Source organism: Rissa tridactyla, chromosome 2, assembly GCF_028500815.1.
Source record: "Rissa tridactyla isolate bRisTri1 chromosome 2, bRisTri1.patW.cur.20221130, whole genome shotgun sequence".
NCBI classification, from domain to species: Eukaryota; Metazoa; Chordata; class Aves; order Charadriiformes; family Laridae; genus Rissa; species Rissa tridactyla.
Genome location: NC_071467.1, coordinates 110,322,909 through 110,340,207, shown reverse-complemented (window position 1 = coordinate 110,340,207; position 17,299 = coordinate 110,322,909). Strand labels below are relative to the sequence as shown.

Here is a 17,299-nt window from a genome sequence, read left to right as displayed (position 1 = left end):
CTTATTATCCCTCATCACCCTCCCATCCTGTAACTGCAATGTCTACACCTAACCGTGCAAAACCCTAGAGCATCAGGACAGTGCTAGAGAACACATAGCTGGGAGAGTGTTTGGAGAGAAATTTCCCTAGAGAGGCTTTATCAGCCTTGGGTCTCATCCATGCTGTCTGTCTCGCAAGTTCTTAACCACGTTCCAGGGGGAGAGCGTGCCTCAAGATAACCTCTTTGCTCCTCTGGGATGAATGGAAACTGCCTGGTGGTTCCTCGGTGGTTCATCCATTAATGGAAAAAACATGACCCGGTCAGTAAAAAAATCTGACCGATGCTCAGAAAGGTCTGTTTGTACACTAGCAGCTACCAACGAAGGAACCTAGGCAAATGTAGCTGTTCAGGGTACATTTTTCACCCTGGCAGCACAGACTTAGCTGTTCTTCCTGGTTTTGTGGTTCTGAGCAAGCAATGAAGAGCAGCCTGAAATTTTTTATTTAGTGTTATTTGTGTGAAGACTCTCTCTGGAGTCTTGTAGTGGCTTAACAGATGGAGCCAGGGCAGAGATTCATATTGTGATGCTTATTTATTAATGCAGCTTTTCCTGAGACAGGGGAAAAAATATGTTTTTGTAGGAAACCTTTTCCCCTTCCCCGGAATGGAAAAAGAATGACATCTGGACATCTCCTATTCAGCTGTGCTTGGGATGGATATTTTCCCCATACATGCATTTCTGAATGTCATGATGATCTGATTGTTTAGAAGTAGCTCCGGTAGCCAGTTTCTTTTTCCCACAGAAAGAAGTTGTAATGAAACAGCAGTTATATTGTATGCCAGTGCCCTGTTTCTTGATCTCAAGAAACTTCTGCTCTCATTTATCTACCCCCAAAAATATAGAAAAACACAGAAGAGTAAAAATTTACCGGGGCAGCTCATGTTCAATGGGTGCAATAATAGGCTGTTGTTGACTCTGTTGTTTGTAAGACTGGGTTATGACGTATTGGGAAGATTTAGATAGGCAAGGGATCCAAATTATGATGTTTATTTCTTCATGCCTATTTTACTAAGAGGCAGAAAAAAGGACCATTGCTGGAGGAGCCCCTCTGAACTCTCTCTTCCACGCATCAGTCTCTGTGAAAAAGATGGAAATGTCTTCTTTGGCTCTTTTTCCCAGGCAAATATCCCTCCTTCGGACTGATACTCTGCATCAGTGAGATTTAAAATAAGCCAGAGGGGCAAAGGCCCGGAGTCAGGGGAGACTGGAAGAGTAGGGAATAGGAATGAAGGACTTGACAGAGAGGCTGGATTTATGGGAAAGATCAGATGAAAGGCAAACCTGGAGAATGTTGATATTTCACTCCCCTTGGGGCCTAATTTACCAGCTTGGTACCCCTGTAGAAAGAAAATGATTAATCGGGAGCATGGTATCTAGCAGTTCCCACAGAGCACAAATCCTGGACTAATGGCAGGACCAGTGGCTTGACTTCTCTTTGCAAAGATAAGCAACAATCAGTTTACCAGCCCCCACAATTTCTGGCCTGTGGAATGGTATCATTTTGGTATCCAATGCCAAGAGAACTGGCAGGGCTTAGGGAACGTAGAAATGCTCATTAGTCATGATTTCTTCCTACTGTTTTGTGCTGTGCATCCTCAGTTGAGACTATGGGCCAGCATGGCCCTGAAAAGAGAAGTTTACCACACCCCAAAAGTGTGGTAAACTGCCTTGAAACCAGCAATGGTCCAGGAAAGCGGGGGAGGCTAATACTGCGCTGATGAGAGAACTGTCTCTGTGTTAGCCCCAGCCACAGAATTATCCTCAGATTTCCCCTTCCTTCAGTCCCTGTAGCCAGGGTGACACGAAGCCGTTGTGTTTCCCACTGCGTGCAGAGAGGCAGTTGTGGCCGATTCTGCCGGATCAAGATTGAGCTATGCTGATCGTTGCTTCTTCGACACCCAGGCTGAATTTCTCCACTTTTTTTTTCTCTCTCTCTCTTTTTTTTTTTTTTTTTTTTTTTTTTTGTTTGTGGCCAGGAATCCTCACAGTTAGTTCAGGGAAGGATGACTGCTGAACTAGGGTCTCACCCTAGTCTCACCACCTTGTCCTCTGGCGTCTCCGTTTCCTCTACTGTTCCTGCAACCGACGTCTCTTCCATTGTCCCTCTTGTACCCCTTTTCTCTCCGCTGCGTATTGCCACTTCCTGGTGCGGTCAGGCTAGAGAGAAGCAGCATGTTTGGGAGAAGAGAAGGTGCCTTTGCTTTCCCAGCCCGGCTTGCCATGCCTGCAGGTCAGTCGTAGTCTCTGGAAGGAGGGATGAGAGGAAGGATAGCACTACTGAGACATCCTAGCAAAGAACAAAATCAGTCTTCAATCTCATCGGCACGTGGCAATGCAGGAAATGACTAATTAGAGAAAAACAAGTCTTTCAACTTGTTTTACATATGTAGTCTATGGCAAACTCTTGATGGCAGAATCAAAAAATTGCGTTTTCATATTACAGTTTATTTGTTTTCTGGGGCTTGGTTTTGCGGATTGCTGAATAGGGTTTGCATTTGTGCATTTGCGTTTAAATGACTGAAATGAGCATGTCTCCTAATTCTCATCAATTATAGTTTCTTGGCTCTGAGGGTAACCTGTAGCCTTCAGAGATACCCACAGTAACGTGGCTTGATTCTGGCATATGGATTACCTTGCGTGCTCCTCCAAAGCAGTGAAAGGGTGATCAGAAGTGACAGGAACAGCAGAGACAGTTTTGCAGGGTCTGAAAAATGGATTTAACTGAAGATAGTAAAATCACTCAAACAAATCAAGTCCCTATTTGTCCTAATTTTGCACACACATGCAGGCCTGTCCCCCTGTGTCCCACTGATCCAGAACACCAGCCCGAATGCTCAGAAACCACATAAATGGTCCATAGCCCTCTGCGCACTTCCAAAGGGGCCAGGCAGGGTAGGGCTGATCTCAGTGGCCTTCTCTGTGTTCCTCTGTGAGAAAGCCGAAGCCCAAGACTTCAAGTCTCAGCTGAGCGTTAAAGGAGAAGCTGCTGCCTGAGCATCTGCACACCATTCATGGTGTCGACAAACGCGTGCGCACACACACACACACTTACTCCCAGGCGTGCTTCCTCCTTCTTCAGGCTCGACCCTAGGTTTCCTGCAGCAGCGTCTCAGGCATCAGATGGCATAAAGCAATTAATTTAATTGGAAGGTACAGCAGCAAGAACAGCCTGGGCTGGGCACCTCCAAAGACAAGGTCCCTGAACAAAGAAATCCCTGGGCAATTATACCCTCGTGATCTCTACACCCTCCCCTCACCCACTCTTCATGTGCTGTCCACGTGTCTTTTAGTCCAATGGTGATTTTTGGTCTGGGGTCTTCTAATATCTGATTGGATTCTTTTTCTGTGTCCAGGCAGGCAGGCTCTTATCTTGTTGATTTGCAGTTTCAGCTGAGGGTTGGAGCCTCCTTATCTTCTGGTTTACACTCCTTGTGCACCTGCGCTCGCTGGCAGAACATGGAGAACCAAAGACTCCCAGACTTGGGAGAAACACTACCGAAACATCAGTGTGATATCAAAACACTTTTCCATACTAAAAGACTAAACACAACACTGTGCCAGCTGCTGGGAAAATTACTAAGAAGAATAACTCTCTCACGGCTTAAAGGCTTCAGCAAATCTAGCTACTCATGCTAAGTAAAGCTAAGCAAACAGCACAAATCACACCATATTATAATCCTGAGTAATTTATGCTAATTAAAACTCACTTATTTACGCTAAACAATTACTATCCCTCAACACCAAGTAAGGTGTTATTTGGACAATTTCGTATCAGGATGTAAAGCCTTCACTTTCCTGTGCAGCTGGGGATTTGCTTCTGTCTGTCTCAGCTTCTACCCATCCCTGGTATAAATGAAGGAGGTCCTGGACATTTTACAGTGGTGAGGTGTGTATTTTTGCAGGTTTTAAATGAAATAGACTTGACCCTATCAGCAGGATAGCACTAACTCAGTTATTCAGGGATCTGCAGGCACACAGCATAACTCAGAGGAGGGAAAGACATGCATAATGCAAATCATAAAAGATTTAGGCCAAAAGAACAGATCTGGTGTGTTAATCTTTGAAGAACACATAAGGAGATCTCTGTTGAGACCAAGGGAAGGCTGAGAGAGCACTGGATTTGCTGAGGCCCGACCCAGCTCTGCATCAGGCGTCTCAGGGACACTGTGCCACAGGTGCAGGCAGTCAGGGAGAACTGGTGATGCACCAGCCAGAAAAACCACCCGATGGTCCAGAACAGACCGTGAGGACAAAGGCCATTGCTAAGGCATATAATGAGAAAAGGCCAATAGTGTACTGATCGTTCTTCTCCTCCCATGCCCTGCAGCATCTCACTGTAAATCTCACTGTAATTGCTTATCCTACAGGTAAATATTATACGATTGGGTCTGCAGCATCCTGAAACCTAAGGGTATTGATGACAAACAGCATCCATGTAGAAATAAGTGGCTTTGCAAAGAGGAACAATACCTGTCTTGTGCCTATGCTCAGCAATGCAGATTTTGTCTGAAAGCCTGGCGTTCTTCCATGCTCAGCAGCCTGTAATTCTTTTGGAATAATTTTCTCCTCCTTTCTAGGATATGAATATAAACGACATTTCTTGCTTTGGGGCATTTGGACAGGCTCCATATAGATTCAACACACAAATTCATTGTAAACAATACGTTTGCCAAAGCTCATTCATGGATGTTCCTCTTGATTGTACCTGGCCTTTCTCTGTTTCATGTTAGGAGCGTTCACAGAGGAGCGTGTGCCCCGTAGCAAGCTGAGGACCAAGCTGCAGAACAGCCTGGCAATTCCTGTGGTAGCACTCTTACAAAGTTCCAGCAAACTCTAACAAGCACCACAAAAGAAACTCAGAACTTTCCCTAGTTTTTTTTATCATATTCTTTGAAATAACCAATGCCTTTCTTAGCTTTATCAGTTTTTCTTACTATCAATCAGCACAAGCCTAAGGATGAAACCAGCCAAAAGCAACAGAAGTCTTTTAAGGGCCTCCTTAATTATTTCCATCAAATTTAAAAACAAGCAAACAAAATAGTGTTGAGGCCTAAAAATAGGAAAGCTGTGAGAATTAGAACATGCTTTAGGGCATATTCTGTGAGCATTCTTGACAGGGAAAATAAAGGAGAAAATAAAATACTAACTCATCTAGTCAATACAAGCTGTTTAAACTACAGTACTTTTCTCTTTCAGCTGCTTTGGAAGACAATTATTTTCCTCACTTTCACAGTTGATCTTTTTACCTAAGCTATCTCTTGGATACTTTTGTGTAACAGCAAAAAAAAAAAATATCCCAATACACTAAATTGTTGTTAGAGCATGATTATACGTGTAGGACAGCATGTAACTGAACAGCCTCTATGCCTCCCCTGTCTTCATCTAAGACTTTATTCTGAGTCGACGATGTCATTATTGGCCAGATAATTGCCCAGAATCAAATACAAGTTGTTCTGTGAGCAGCAGAGCTAATGAAGCCTGGTTTGCCACATTCTTTGTGCCTTATGTCCCTTAATTCCCTTTTCCGCATGGAAAGCTGGTTGTAAAATGCCTTCCACGGGAGATACCAAGTGTGCTGTGATCTGTAGCGTCTCTCTCTCTAGCTACCTGTTTTCCACAGAACCTGCAGGACTCCAGATAGGTCTGAGATTATTTCCTCTCCTTTTCAATGGGATTGAAATGTGTCAATCCCCTCCAAAAGTGTTAGGGTTACCAGGAACCACTAAGTAGCAGCTCATCCCCAGATGAGCACATTCCTCGTCAAATTAGGGCTACTGGTGGTGAAAAGTGCTAGCCTGGCACCATCTCAGAAGAAATGTGGTTAGGCAGAGAGCTGGGTGTGCCCTGACGGAGGAGCAGTGAGAAAAGAAGCTTCCTCAGCTTTCATTGTGGTGGAAAGCTAGGAAAACATGTGGGCTCCTCGAAGGAAGTTGCCAACTGGAGAAGAATAGCAACTAAATGGGAGAAACATTTGTGCTTGTGTGAGAACAACATGATAAGAGATGGATTGGGACTCTAGCTGGCAGATGGTAATGGACTGTGCTTATTATTACCGCAGCAGGCATCCAACCCAAAGGTCTTCTGCCCAACGGGGCTGAGCTGAAGAAGCAACAAATGATTGCCTGTGTCTCAGCGTAGCTACCAGCATGGCGGTGCCTGTGCTACTTCACGTGAAAAACTACCCCTACGCTTAGATGGTTTGTTGGGTCCAAATCTTGGAAGCCAGTTAAAGGAGCCACCAGAAGGGAATAAGGCCCTGGGGTGCAAAAGCCCCAGCATCGTGGTCCTTGGATTGTTGTCACTAGCTTGTTGTCACTTTGCTGCTGTGTTGCAAAGAACAAGACTGGTTATTTATGTCCCAAATAACTGTGTGGGTTTTCATTCATAACAGCAAGGATGGCATACTCCGTGGCTCAGATTTATTTTTTTTTTAACACTGAATTAAAACTATGTGCAGGGTGAAAGCTCTCATAATTTCTAGCAGATGTGAAATTTCAGTAGTAAGAAGATTAAGAGATTCAAATTAATCTAAAAACATGAGCAATAAATTAATCTGGGAAAAAAATACCAACTGGCTGGAAATAACAAAAATCAGAGGGAAAATAAACCTACTGGTTAATTTAGGGTTTGGGTTTTTTTTTTTAAGCGAGAGAGAATTAACTTGTTGTGAATTTATTTTTCTGGGTTGTAATGCTTTTAGGAAGACACACCAGCAGAGCTTAGTGTGGGGAAGCGTAAACAGTTGCCCGCTCATTTCTTCTTTTTGTGAGTATTAAAGGGTTACTTGGAGACACGGTGCAGCTGTCAACACCACAGCCAGCGATAGGGCTGCTGGCTCCTTTCTGAGGCCTCAGGCATGAGTAACACCTGCAGATTTTGGAGCAGGAGAAAGTGGCTGTGGGGACACATCGGTAGTATAATGTTCTACTTCCAGCGCAAGCGTTAGTGAGAAAATGAAGGACGCAGAAGAGAGGAAGATAAAGAGGCTGTCCTAGGGTTTCACCAATCTGTAAGGAAATAAATGCATCTGGCTTATTTAATATAAAAAAGCACAAAACAATACAAGACAAGAGAAGGGAATTATGATCAGGGCAGGACATGGGGGTAACAAGGGGGTGCTTTCATGGGGATGGGGAAGTCCTTGTCTCTCTCAGGGTTACTGCAGTGATGCTTGGCTTCTTCAGGTTGGGTTTTAGGATCTAGCTGTGAAGTAGGTGGCTGAGGTTTAAAATAGCAGTCTGGCTTCTCCAGAAGTCTGGCACCTGGCTACAGCAAAGGGGAAGGGAATCTGGCCACATCAGCTATATGTCACTGATATCAAGTGAGCTCATTTAAAGCCAGAAGAGTAATTCAGCTTAAGGGGCTGAGACAGAAGGTTGCAGCCTTCATATGACTTGACTGAAGCAGAAAACACTTTTTAAAAATGACAGCACTTTTTATAAGCAAGAATGCTTTAAAATCCCCATGGACTTTGAGAATCAATCTCTGCAATCCTCTCTATTAGAAGCCACCTGAGAAGTCTGAGGTGCGTTGACCAGGTGGTAAACACAGGGCAGGCAGAGATCCAATGGAGGTAGAAATGATCAATTTACAGGATTCAGAAATCCATAAATTTCTTTTAAAGTTAGAATAAAAGGAAATAATTAATTTTCCAGTCACTACACGGGTTTTCCTGTCTGGGAATAAATCCCAGGTCTTCCCGGCAGCCAGGAGCCGGCTATGCAGCTGTGCCGCTGCCAGGGGCAAAGAGGATGCGGGGGAGGAGATGAAAGCACGGACACTGAGCTTTGCTAGTGGTGGAAGGGGTGGGCAATGTAAAATGTTCATAAAAGGAAAAACAGCGGGTTGGGTCTGATTTTGTCAGGCATCAAAGCCCAGTGGTAGGAGAGATCTTTGCTAAACCTCTCCCTCGGGGAAGTTAATGCTGAGTCACATATGTAACAGATAAACCATGGGATTATATACCATGTAAGCATGCCAGGTAAATCCTTAACGCCACCCTGGAACAAAGAACTCCGAAGACAGCAATAAAGAAAGGAGCAATAGGTGCAGTAATTGGTATCCTGAAGACCTAAGCCCGTATGAAAGATTTGCAGAAATCAGTACAGTATTTTGGGTGTATTGTGTCGGTGAGGCGCGGTCATGTTTACAAACAAATCGAAGCTTTTTTGTTGTTGAAATTACTTCCCACTGAGATTTTTTCACATGTGGGCTATCCAAAGCTTCTATTAGCTTGAATAACAGGAGACTCAGTAAAAAAGCTAAATATCTCATTTATTATCTCTTCACACACCAGACAGTTCCTTAAAATCCTTAAAGGTAAGTTTAGGATCTTGTGGCTAAACTCTGAGAATCCAGGTCACAAGGGCAAGTGGCATTTCAGCATTTCGAAATACGTACGCTGAAATCCACTTGGCCTTCTGGTGTCCTTAAAGATAGCTGGGGAAGTACTTCTAGACCTCAAGTTGCCTTTTTTTATCTTTTATCAAAAAGTGTGACATTTTTAATGCATTTATGAACAAGAAATCCTGAGCACTCTTCTCCTGGAAGTGTAAAGTAATCATTTAGATTAAGTTTCCTCCTCACACAGGAAAAATAATCCTGGGGAAAATGTATCTTATTTATTTAGTTGAAAGGCAGTGCAAAAACTCTTTGGCACCTGCAGAGCCTTTGGTAAAGTACTGAAATCTCCAAATCAAGGACCTTTAGTTATTTTCTCTTGGTGTTTATTTACACGGTTCTTATAAATCACCACAGTAAGAAAAGCCGCAATGCCACGAAATGATGTGTTCTCACCCCGTGGGCCAGTTGCCGTATATTGCTTACCTCGACTTCAATATAAAGGACACATTTAGGATGCTTATTGTTGTGGAGCCTTATTTTTGATCTCCCATGTATGCTACCTAGCTATTACATCAATCAGAGTTTTCTCCTGAAAAATAATCCTCTTTAAAGATTTTATTCAAACCTTGAAAATAACAGGCTAGACTTAAGTTACATCCGTGCTGGAGAGGTGGGCTCTACCGATGCTTTGGCGTCGGCAACCTGTTTGACCACGAGCCTGTGTGCAACCACGCTCAAGCCGGTGAGAGCGTGCATCAGTAATGGCAGAGGGAACCTCACGAGTGGGAATAAGACGTGGGAAATGATACAGGATGCACAAATCCTGTATCAGCTTACATGTGCTAAGCTGGCACTTATAAACAAATCAGGCTCCTTGCTTGTGGTATTAAGACCCTAACAGAAACGATCATGTTCCTGTTTTACAATGGAACTACAACTGAATCGCGGTTGTGAGTTGAACGTATTTATATACTAAAAACATATGAATGCTTTTTTTTTTTTTTAAAGGGTATTGACCCTCCACTCCGCTTCCTTCTCTGTCTTATCCATTTTCTTTGACTCTTGCTCTATTTTTGCCTCTCCATAGTTTGCAGGTGCTTTCTTTCTAGTGTGTTATCTATCACAAACTCCAGAACAGATTTCATCAGTGTCCTTCCTCCCATTCTCTATTTCAGATGATAAAAAAAATTAATCCTATTTCCCTTAGTGTTCCCATTTGAGACCTGCAGTGGAAAGCAGAAATGACAAGCTACTCAAGCCACAGGGAAAGCACTGTTCAGAGCACATCGCCGTCCTGTGTTACTGTGCTGGAGAGGCATGCCATGTTTTCTGAAGAGGTTTTATTTTGTATATCATTCTTACTTGCTTGCAGCATGCTATTTTGCAGTCATCTGGGGCTCTTCCTTGCTGATATGAACAATGTATAACAGCAGCAAAAATATTTTTCAAGCACTTAGATACTACCAAAGATTATAAATGACAGGGGATCTCTGCCCCAAAATGTAAATCCAGATGTTGACCCTTCTAATGCTTTGGTTCAGCTCATTAAAAATAGATACTCATCATAGTAGCCTGGAATTTATCAAAGAAAGATTTTCCTTTTCCTGCATATGTTTTAATTCAAGTTGTGGATTTAAATATACTTTTTCATTAATTACCAAAGTTCTGTAAGATTTTTTTCCCCTGCCTTATGCTCTACTTAGTATACCATAGCTAATTAACAGCCAATTGCAGGAAGAAAGTAAGCTCCCTCATGCTCAAGTTCATCTGGAAGCAGAGTCTGATCTGCTAAATTTTTGTTCTGTTGACATGAGAATTACCAAAAGCCAGCTTTGCTCCTGTATCACAGACTGCGTTTGTTATGCTGGCAGCCAAAGGAAACATTTTAGGTGTAAATGGAGTTGTTTAACTGAGAAGCTGCTAACATAATAAATATGGAACTTTGTGTCACCATTTATGCAATTATTTATCAAAGTTGTTTGCTCCTTATGGCTCCTAAAAGACAGTACAACATTTTGTATTAAACAGTTTAGCTAGAAATCCTATAGAAAGATCTTCCAAGTGTTAAGATTGATTGGTATCAGTCCTTTCGAAGTTAAAGCTGGCAGGCTGGGGAAGCGGAGTTAGGCTGCCGCTGAGACCTTTTTGAAAAGTTCATCCTATATCACATGTTGTCTTCAACAACACGGCCAGTTCCTGTTAAGAAACTTTTTGCATCAGGTAATGCCTAAACCTGGATCCTCCAGCTTTTTCTCCTTGATAATGAGCTGATAAAAGCAGAGCCTGCTCTCTCATGGGCAGCTGTAGGGCTTCTTTGGCCAAAGGAGCCTCAGTGTTTGCACCTGAGTTTTGCCGGGAATTAATATGGCCTTGAACAACACAGCAAGAGCAACCTGCAGAGCAGCTAGAAAAGCAAGTATATACTATTTGCAATTGCAAAAAAAAGAAAAATACTGTGGTGGATATAGTTTTGAATTCTTCAGGTGTGATCTGTGTTGTTTTGTTTAGTTTCATTGAGGAGGTCGTGCCTGTTTCTGCTGGAACAAGAGCATTGTGCCTGGTGGTGGGGTCCGCAGAGCTTCCTGCTTGGCACAGGACTTTGTCTTGCCATCAGGGTGGTAATGGTTTCAGAATCCTGCTTTGTCCTGTTTGCCATCAAATCTATGGATGAGTGGGTAGGAACTGGGCCTACAGCAAACTTCTTAAAGGTGGTTGTGTATTTGCATGGAAAAGATGGAAGAAAAGAGTGGATACCTCACTACGGGACCTGGACTTCAGTCTCTTCTGATCAGGGCTTGGGGGACACACTCACTGCCATAATCTGCAAATAAAATGTAGCCTAGGTGAGGGAAAGCTCAGGCAAACTTTTCCTTCCATGTGCAGTGCTGTCAGTCTGGAAACTGAGGGCTTTACTCCACCTGTTTTTATCGAGTAAAACAAGATAATTTTTAAAAAAAGGAAAGGATTGCTTAAAAGGTTGAAACACTTCTATGATTATCCCACTAGGCATAATGTAATAATAATATTGCTTACCAGAAATACTTTCGCTTTTAATGCAAGCAAAACACCTGTCAAATTCTGCGTAGCACCTTATACAAACACTTATGAAATTGTCAATAAGACAAGGAGTGTGAGGAGAATAAGAAAATGCACGTGTAAGGTAGGTAGGGCTTGTATTGCAGCAGGAGAAGCTGGAAGGATGGGAGGGGAGGTGGGAACGCTAGAAATCTAGGGTTACAGAGAGGCAGACAGCGATTGATTGAATATGGTGTGATTGTGGCTGATTGATTAAATGCTGTGAGAGCGGAGCTGGCATGCAAATGGGAGAAACCCCTGCTATGGAAGGTACAGCCAAAGAAAGAGCTGCCAGCTGTACGTGGACTGGAAAAAGAAGGTTTCTCAAGCTAAAGACATGCCTTTCTCAACAACAGTGAGTTTGGAGGGGAATGAAATAAAGATGTACTACTAAAGCTACGGCTTTTAACAGAGGAACTTAAGATTAGTGTCACAAACAACTTGAAATGGGAATTAGTTCTGACAAGCTTACCAAACCGCCTGCTAGTAGCCTGGTGATTTTTTGATTTATTTTTTTTTTAAGGAAGATAACATTTGGGTTTCAGGCTAAAATGCTTGGAATTAAGAGAGAATTAAGTGTCCTATGTGGAAAAAAGGAGCTGTCACTAGCGGGACGTGAGGAGATAGCTCTGGCTGAAGCTACCCATGGAAGGCCCAACACTGGAATATCCCTGTCTTCACAAAGGCCTTGGCAAAAGGCTTCAAAAAGAAAAAGGCGGGGGGGGGCAATCTGGCTCGGGATATTCTATGGACTCCAGAAAAAAATGTGTGAAGTCACATTATTTATCAGTTAGATCTTAGCGCTTAGGAGTTTTGGCAGCACTTCTAGGAAAAGCTGCAGTGTAGAGCAGCTGGCCCAGGGTTGGGGTGGCCCTGTTTGACACCCAGCCGAGATGCAAAAATAGAGATGCTTGACAGAAAAGCGTTTCTCAGATAAAAAGGTGTGTCAGTGCTCCCTGGGACCATATGTGTATAAAGAGGTACGGTATCCCTATATGTCACTAACGTGAGGATTCACAGTATGCTACTGAAAATGGAAGGAGATGTAGCAGCAGCAAAGCTCTTGACTTCCAAGGGTCCAGGAGGCAGCGGACAATGAAAATGCCCTACGTCAAGCTTAATGTAAATGAGCATGATTTTATAACATGGCGGCAAAAAGCAAAGCTGAAGCAGCCTTCTTTTTAGGGTAACTTGTCCAAAGGTATTTAGAGGTAATGGTAATTAGGTGGAAATTGGATCCAAACATGCTGGATGCAAGGAATATTTAAAAGAAAAATGCTGAGCTGTATTTAGTACAGTCACACACTGACGAACTCATTTTTGAATTCCTCAAATCTGTGTGTGTGGTATATGCGCTGCGAAAGCCTGGCAAAAAAGCACTTGGATAAATTGTAAAAACAGAGCATAATTTCATCTGTGAAATTTATGAAAAGGGCTGCACCGATTGCAGGTACTCCAAAGAGTGATGGCAGCTTAAGGAGCTGTGGGTGCAATAAAGCCACCATAAATCCCAGCTGAAATGAATCAATGTCTTGTTCCTAAATATATTCATTTGCAAAACTTGGAGGTTGGGTAGAGCTTACTAAACTATGCTCACTTTGTCTGTCTTGGGAGTGGGTACTGGAACTAGAGCTGAATACATTTCTAACAATGAATGTAAGCGAAAGACTATTTCGGTGTGAGCAATTACCCTACAGCATAGTCGGTGCATTTGCTGTATGTCTAAGAATAATGGATTAATGACTTCCAGGATAAATGTTGCTGCCTGGTGTTTTATGGCATAGGAGTAAAGAGTAAGAAGAAAAAAAAAAAAAAAAAGGTGGAGCGCTTATAGAACTGAGATAGAAGGCCTGCATTCTGCCTCATCTCGGGAAAATATAAAGTAGGTGTGGAAAGAAAAAGAAAATAGGATTTTTGAAGTAGCAGTGCTGTTGTAGGGAAGAATAAGCAGTTGTACCAGGTGGCGGTTGTTGGATATTCTTTCTGGCCAGAAATGGTACGTACTACAAAGCAACTTCTCCTGTAAAATTAGCTGAAGCAGTATGAGTTTTGGATTGCCAGCACACCTGCTTTTGGATGAAGTTCTACAACATACCTTTGAAGTGTGACAGATACTTGTATGGCAGGAGATATTTAAATTGGCCTCACGTCAGATGACAGAGTACACTGCATGGGCTCTGAGAAGGGCATTATGCAAAAGTGATAGGGAATCCATCAGTCCCAGAGGCTATTCCAGCAAAGAGATGCTTATACAGTGGGAAAGAGTTTGACTTAGTGAAGGACTCGAGGTGAAAATGGCAAATAGCACACAAAAAACCCACAAAAAACCAACCAAACAAAAAAAACAAAACAAAACAAAAAAAAAGCTCCATAGTCTGGATCTCCCCTAGTTTTGCTGCACAGAGCAGATAGTGCTGATACATGACTGAAAGGAAGGAGAGAGGCAGTAAGCCAGTATGGTAGAGCAGATATTGGGATGGGTGACATATTTAGCAGTGGAGGAAAGGGGAGATAAGAAAGAGGCGGTTTAATAATTGCCTGCAGATAAAACCAAAGGATAGAATAAGCGCCCTGACATTAATGAAAAACGATTGCAAGCTTTCATAAGCTGTGAGAGGGAACCAGGAGGTGGTACTGGGAAGTAATAAGCATGAAGAGATGAGGAGCCACGCTTGTAATGATCGCAGGAGCCAGAAAGCAGGCTCATGCTTATCGCATCCCCCAGCTCAGCTCCACAGATTTCTACACTCGGCACAGGCACACTGGGCGGGCAGGGCTCTGGTTGCCAATAAGTCCCCTCTGCCTTCCTAGGGAAGGCATGTGGAAGCGCAGGTGGGATGCAGATGAGTAGCTTGGACAGGGAAATATGGCCAGCCCACCTGCCGGGTAGTGCTATGCAGGAAGATATAGGCTTGGGTCCTTCCTAAAGGTGGCTGTGGGACCTGGCATTCCCCAAAAGCTGCAGCTGTGTTCATGTAATGGGGATGCAAGGAGGGTTTGAACACATGCACGGAGCCTACCTTTCACTTCAGATGCAGAACTAGATGAAGACAAAGATACTTGTGAGTAATGGGCTTGATAAAGAAGCAACAATAACCGGTGGAGAGCAGTTTCTCTTCTGACCAGGTGCCCCACAGTCCTTCCATAAGGCTAACCTGTGGGTTTTTGCGTGCAGGAATGGTTTCTTGAGAGAGGATCAGCAGCAAATGCCGTGTTAAACCCAGGACTGCTTGTTCTGCCCTTGTGCTTGGGCAGCAGCCCTTCTGCTAGATGAATGATTTGCAGAGCTACTTTGTGGATGGGATTTGTAAGGATGATCTGCTTTTAAGAAAAAAAAAAATAGCTGAGGGGGAAAAAGAAAGTTATTTTTAACCCAGGTCGGTTCATTATTCATGCTTAGCAGGAGAGCCTTACAGTCAGAAAGGCACAAGTGGGAGGGAAGCACGCTGCAGGGCAGGGTACGGTCTCAGCTGCCTCAAGCCAGGCTGCGGGGCCTCGGTTTTAGCCTCTGCTGTGAGCCCAGCTTCTGGAAACATGGCAGGTCTCACTCTGCTCTGGGGTTTTTATTTTTACAAGTTGCTGTTCTGGATTTGAACTGAAAAAGATAACCGGTAAGGGCTGCTGCTTATCCAGGAAGAGTATCCCTACTTTTATTTTTAAGTCTCCCAGGTTGGGTAAAGGTAGAAAATTATTTTATTTTTTTTCTTCCCCTCCCCACCCCAAAGCTGTGTTTTAACTCACAGATTCTCTGAGCTCAGCTTAGAAGTTACAGGGAGAGCACCCTGCCATGGGGGTAGTGGAGGAGGCCAGCTTAGAAGGAGAAGATGATGGTCACTTCTGGCCTTCTGCACTCTGACCCTCTGGCCAGTCATCTGGGAAAGGCTGGGCTTGAGGCTTATAGGCTGGACAACAGAAAGAAAACAGAGGCAAAAGTAAAAGCCTGGCTTTTAAATCAATAACAGTCCTGTCTCTTTCCAATTGTTGGTGCCACAGCTGTGCTAAACCCATCCCTTTGTAGCAGAGGGGTGGCCAAGCACAACTAAGAGACAGTGCCCAGGTGGGAATGGAAGAGAGAAAACTAAGGGTGTGCTATCACAGAGGCACTAACCAAGGCAGGCTGAGGTGCATCTTGACGAAGGCTAGCCATCCTCCTCCCCATGGAAGCCTTTTGTGGTAGCTGTGAAAGCAGCCCACGTTTCTCGAGCCTCGGCGCATAAATGACTTTCTGCTCTTCTTTCCTTGTTTTCTTTTATCTGGGGAGATTACTGAACTGAGAGCCTGCCTTCTCGTAATGAGGCCAGAGTACATTGGAATTATCTGCGGGCATCAGTTAATAAATAGCAGAACAAAAGGCGAAGAGCTGGCTGAGGGTTACGCGTGTCAGATCTTCGCAGAGCGGCGGCCCCTTTCTGCATGGGGTGGGAGCTGGGGAAGAGGGGACCCGGGGCAGGAGGGTCCAGCACGGCTGCGCGCCTCATGCAATTAAACTAAATTGCCTGGCTCTCTTACCTTCCCCCACGCCTCAGACAGCAAGGGTCTAAATTGCCCGTCAGGCTACAGCTGCTAATGAGTCTTGAGCTATGCGGTGGCATGTTTAGTGTACCCTCTGCTGCGGAGGAGAGCGAAGGAAGAGACGGTGGGCTGCATCAGTGGGGACCAACAACATCCCACAACCTACTCCGAGAGAAAGCCATCGATTCGGATTTATTTCTTGAGTGGCTATAGTAAGTCATTAAGTGGTTACGACTCATCATCTCAGCAGGAAACGGGACCATTTTAAACGAAAGCGTTATGTACTTGGTATTCTTTTTTTACTATTATTTCACGCAGAACTTGTTGCACCGCCTATCAGTAAGGTTGCCCAACACTTTCTTTCAGGAAAAGCTGTTTTCAATTGCTTCTAACAATTCTTAACCGTTTGGACTGTAATTTTCCACACTAGATACTTGACACAGACCAAGTAGTTTTGGAAAATTTCCAAGCCATTGTGGTTTGAGGGGCTTTTTTGAAGCGTTACCTGGGGAATATACGTTATTTTGTCCGTGCAAAAATTTAACATTTTTTTAAAATACTTTAAAGTGGGAAGGTGGTATTTTCTGGCCCTGTGGTGATCGTCCAAGATTTGGCAATATTATAAACCTATGGCGGGGGGGGATGGGGGAGGGAGAATCGGAACTGAGCATCGCCCTTCCCTTGCCAGCTCAAGGGTAACGGGATGTTGTGCTCTGAGAGTAACTGAGCAAATACTTATGTGCTGTTTGTTTGCTGAGTCTGCGTTTCTGTTTTCAGTAGGAAGCTGGCAGATTTCTGTGTTCCTACGTGTGTTTGTGTGGCGAAAGTGAGGCCAGCTTATTAGTCTCAGCTCCTAAAGCAGTACGGAGATGTTTTTCTTTGAACAAAGACTGCGGGATTTGGCCCTCCGTGTGTAACTCAGACCTCTGTCCTTAATACAGGATTGTATTTATTTTTGACAGACCTGGGGGATGAAATAAAAAATGGGAAGTGCCTTTCTCTCCTCCAGGAAAACACAGCAATTAGTCAAATATAATGATTTCTATAGAACATCACGTGTCCAGGTATTCTTCTAGTTGCGATCTTTTGACATTAGCAATGCAGATAAAATCTCATGTTTTCATCTGTTTGGATCAAGGAACCTAGGAACAGTGACAGTCTGTTTATTTTTATGGTTGCTGAACCTCTATTAAGAGGTATTATGCATGGTGTTTGATTTTTCTGCCTGTACATCTTTGCATCCCCATGGTTACTGTTTGATTAAACTTTGATCAAAGAAAAGACAAATTACGTTGTTAGTTATTTAACCCTGTGTGGAAAGAGCTGT

At 43.6% G+C, this 17,299-nt stretch overlaps 1 long non-coding RNA gene across 2 annotated transcripts; it reads right to left on the bottom strand.

Annotated features, from left to right (window-relative positions):
• Positions 1-2,175: 2,175 nt before the first annotated feature.
• On the bottom strand, positions 2,176-15,659 carry LOC128905867 (uncharacterized). 2 transcript variants are annotated; one of them, XR_008465003.1, is made up of 3 exons: positions 15,569-15,659; positions 2,675-2,746; positions 2,176-2,286 (listed from the first exon to the last, which is right to left on the bottom strand). It is a non-coding gene; the product is annotated as an uncharacterized LOC128905867 (long non-coding RNA). The 2 variants fall into 2 exon arrangements; XR_008465004.1 differs by lacking the exon at positions 15,569-15,659 and adding an exon at positions 11,140-11,207.
• Between the last annotated feature and the right edge of the window lie 1,640 nt (positions 15,660-17,299).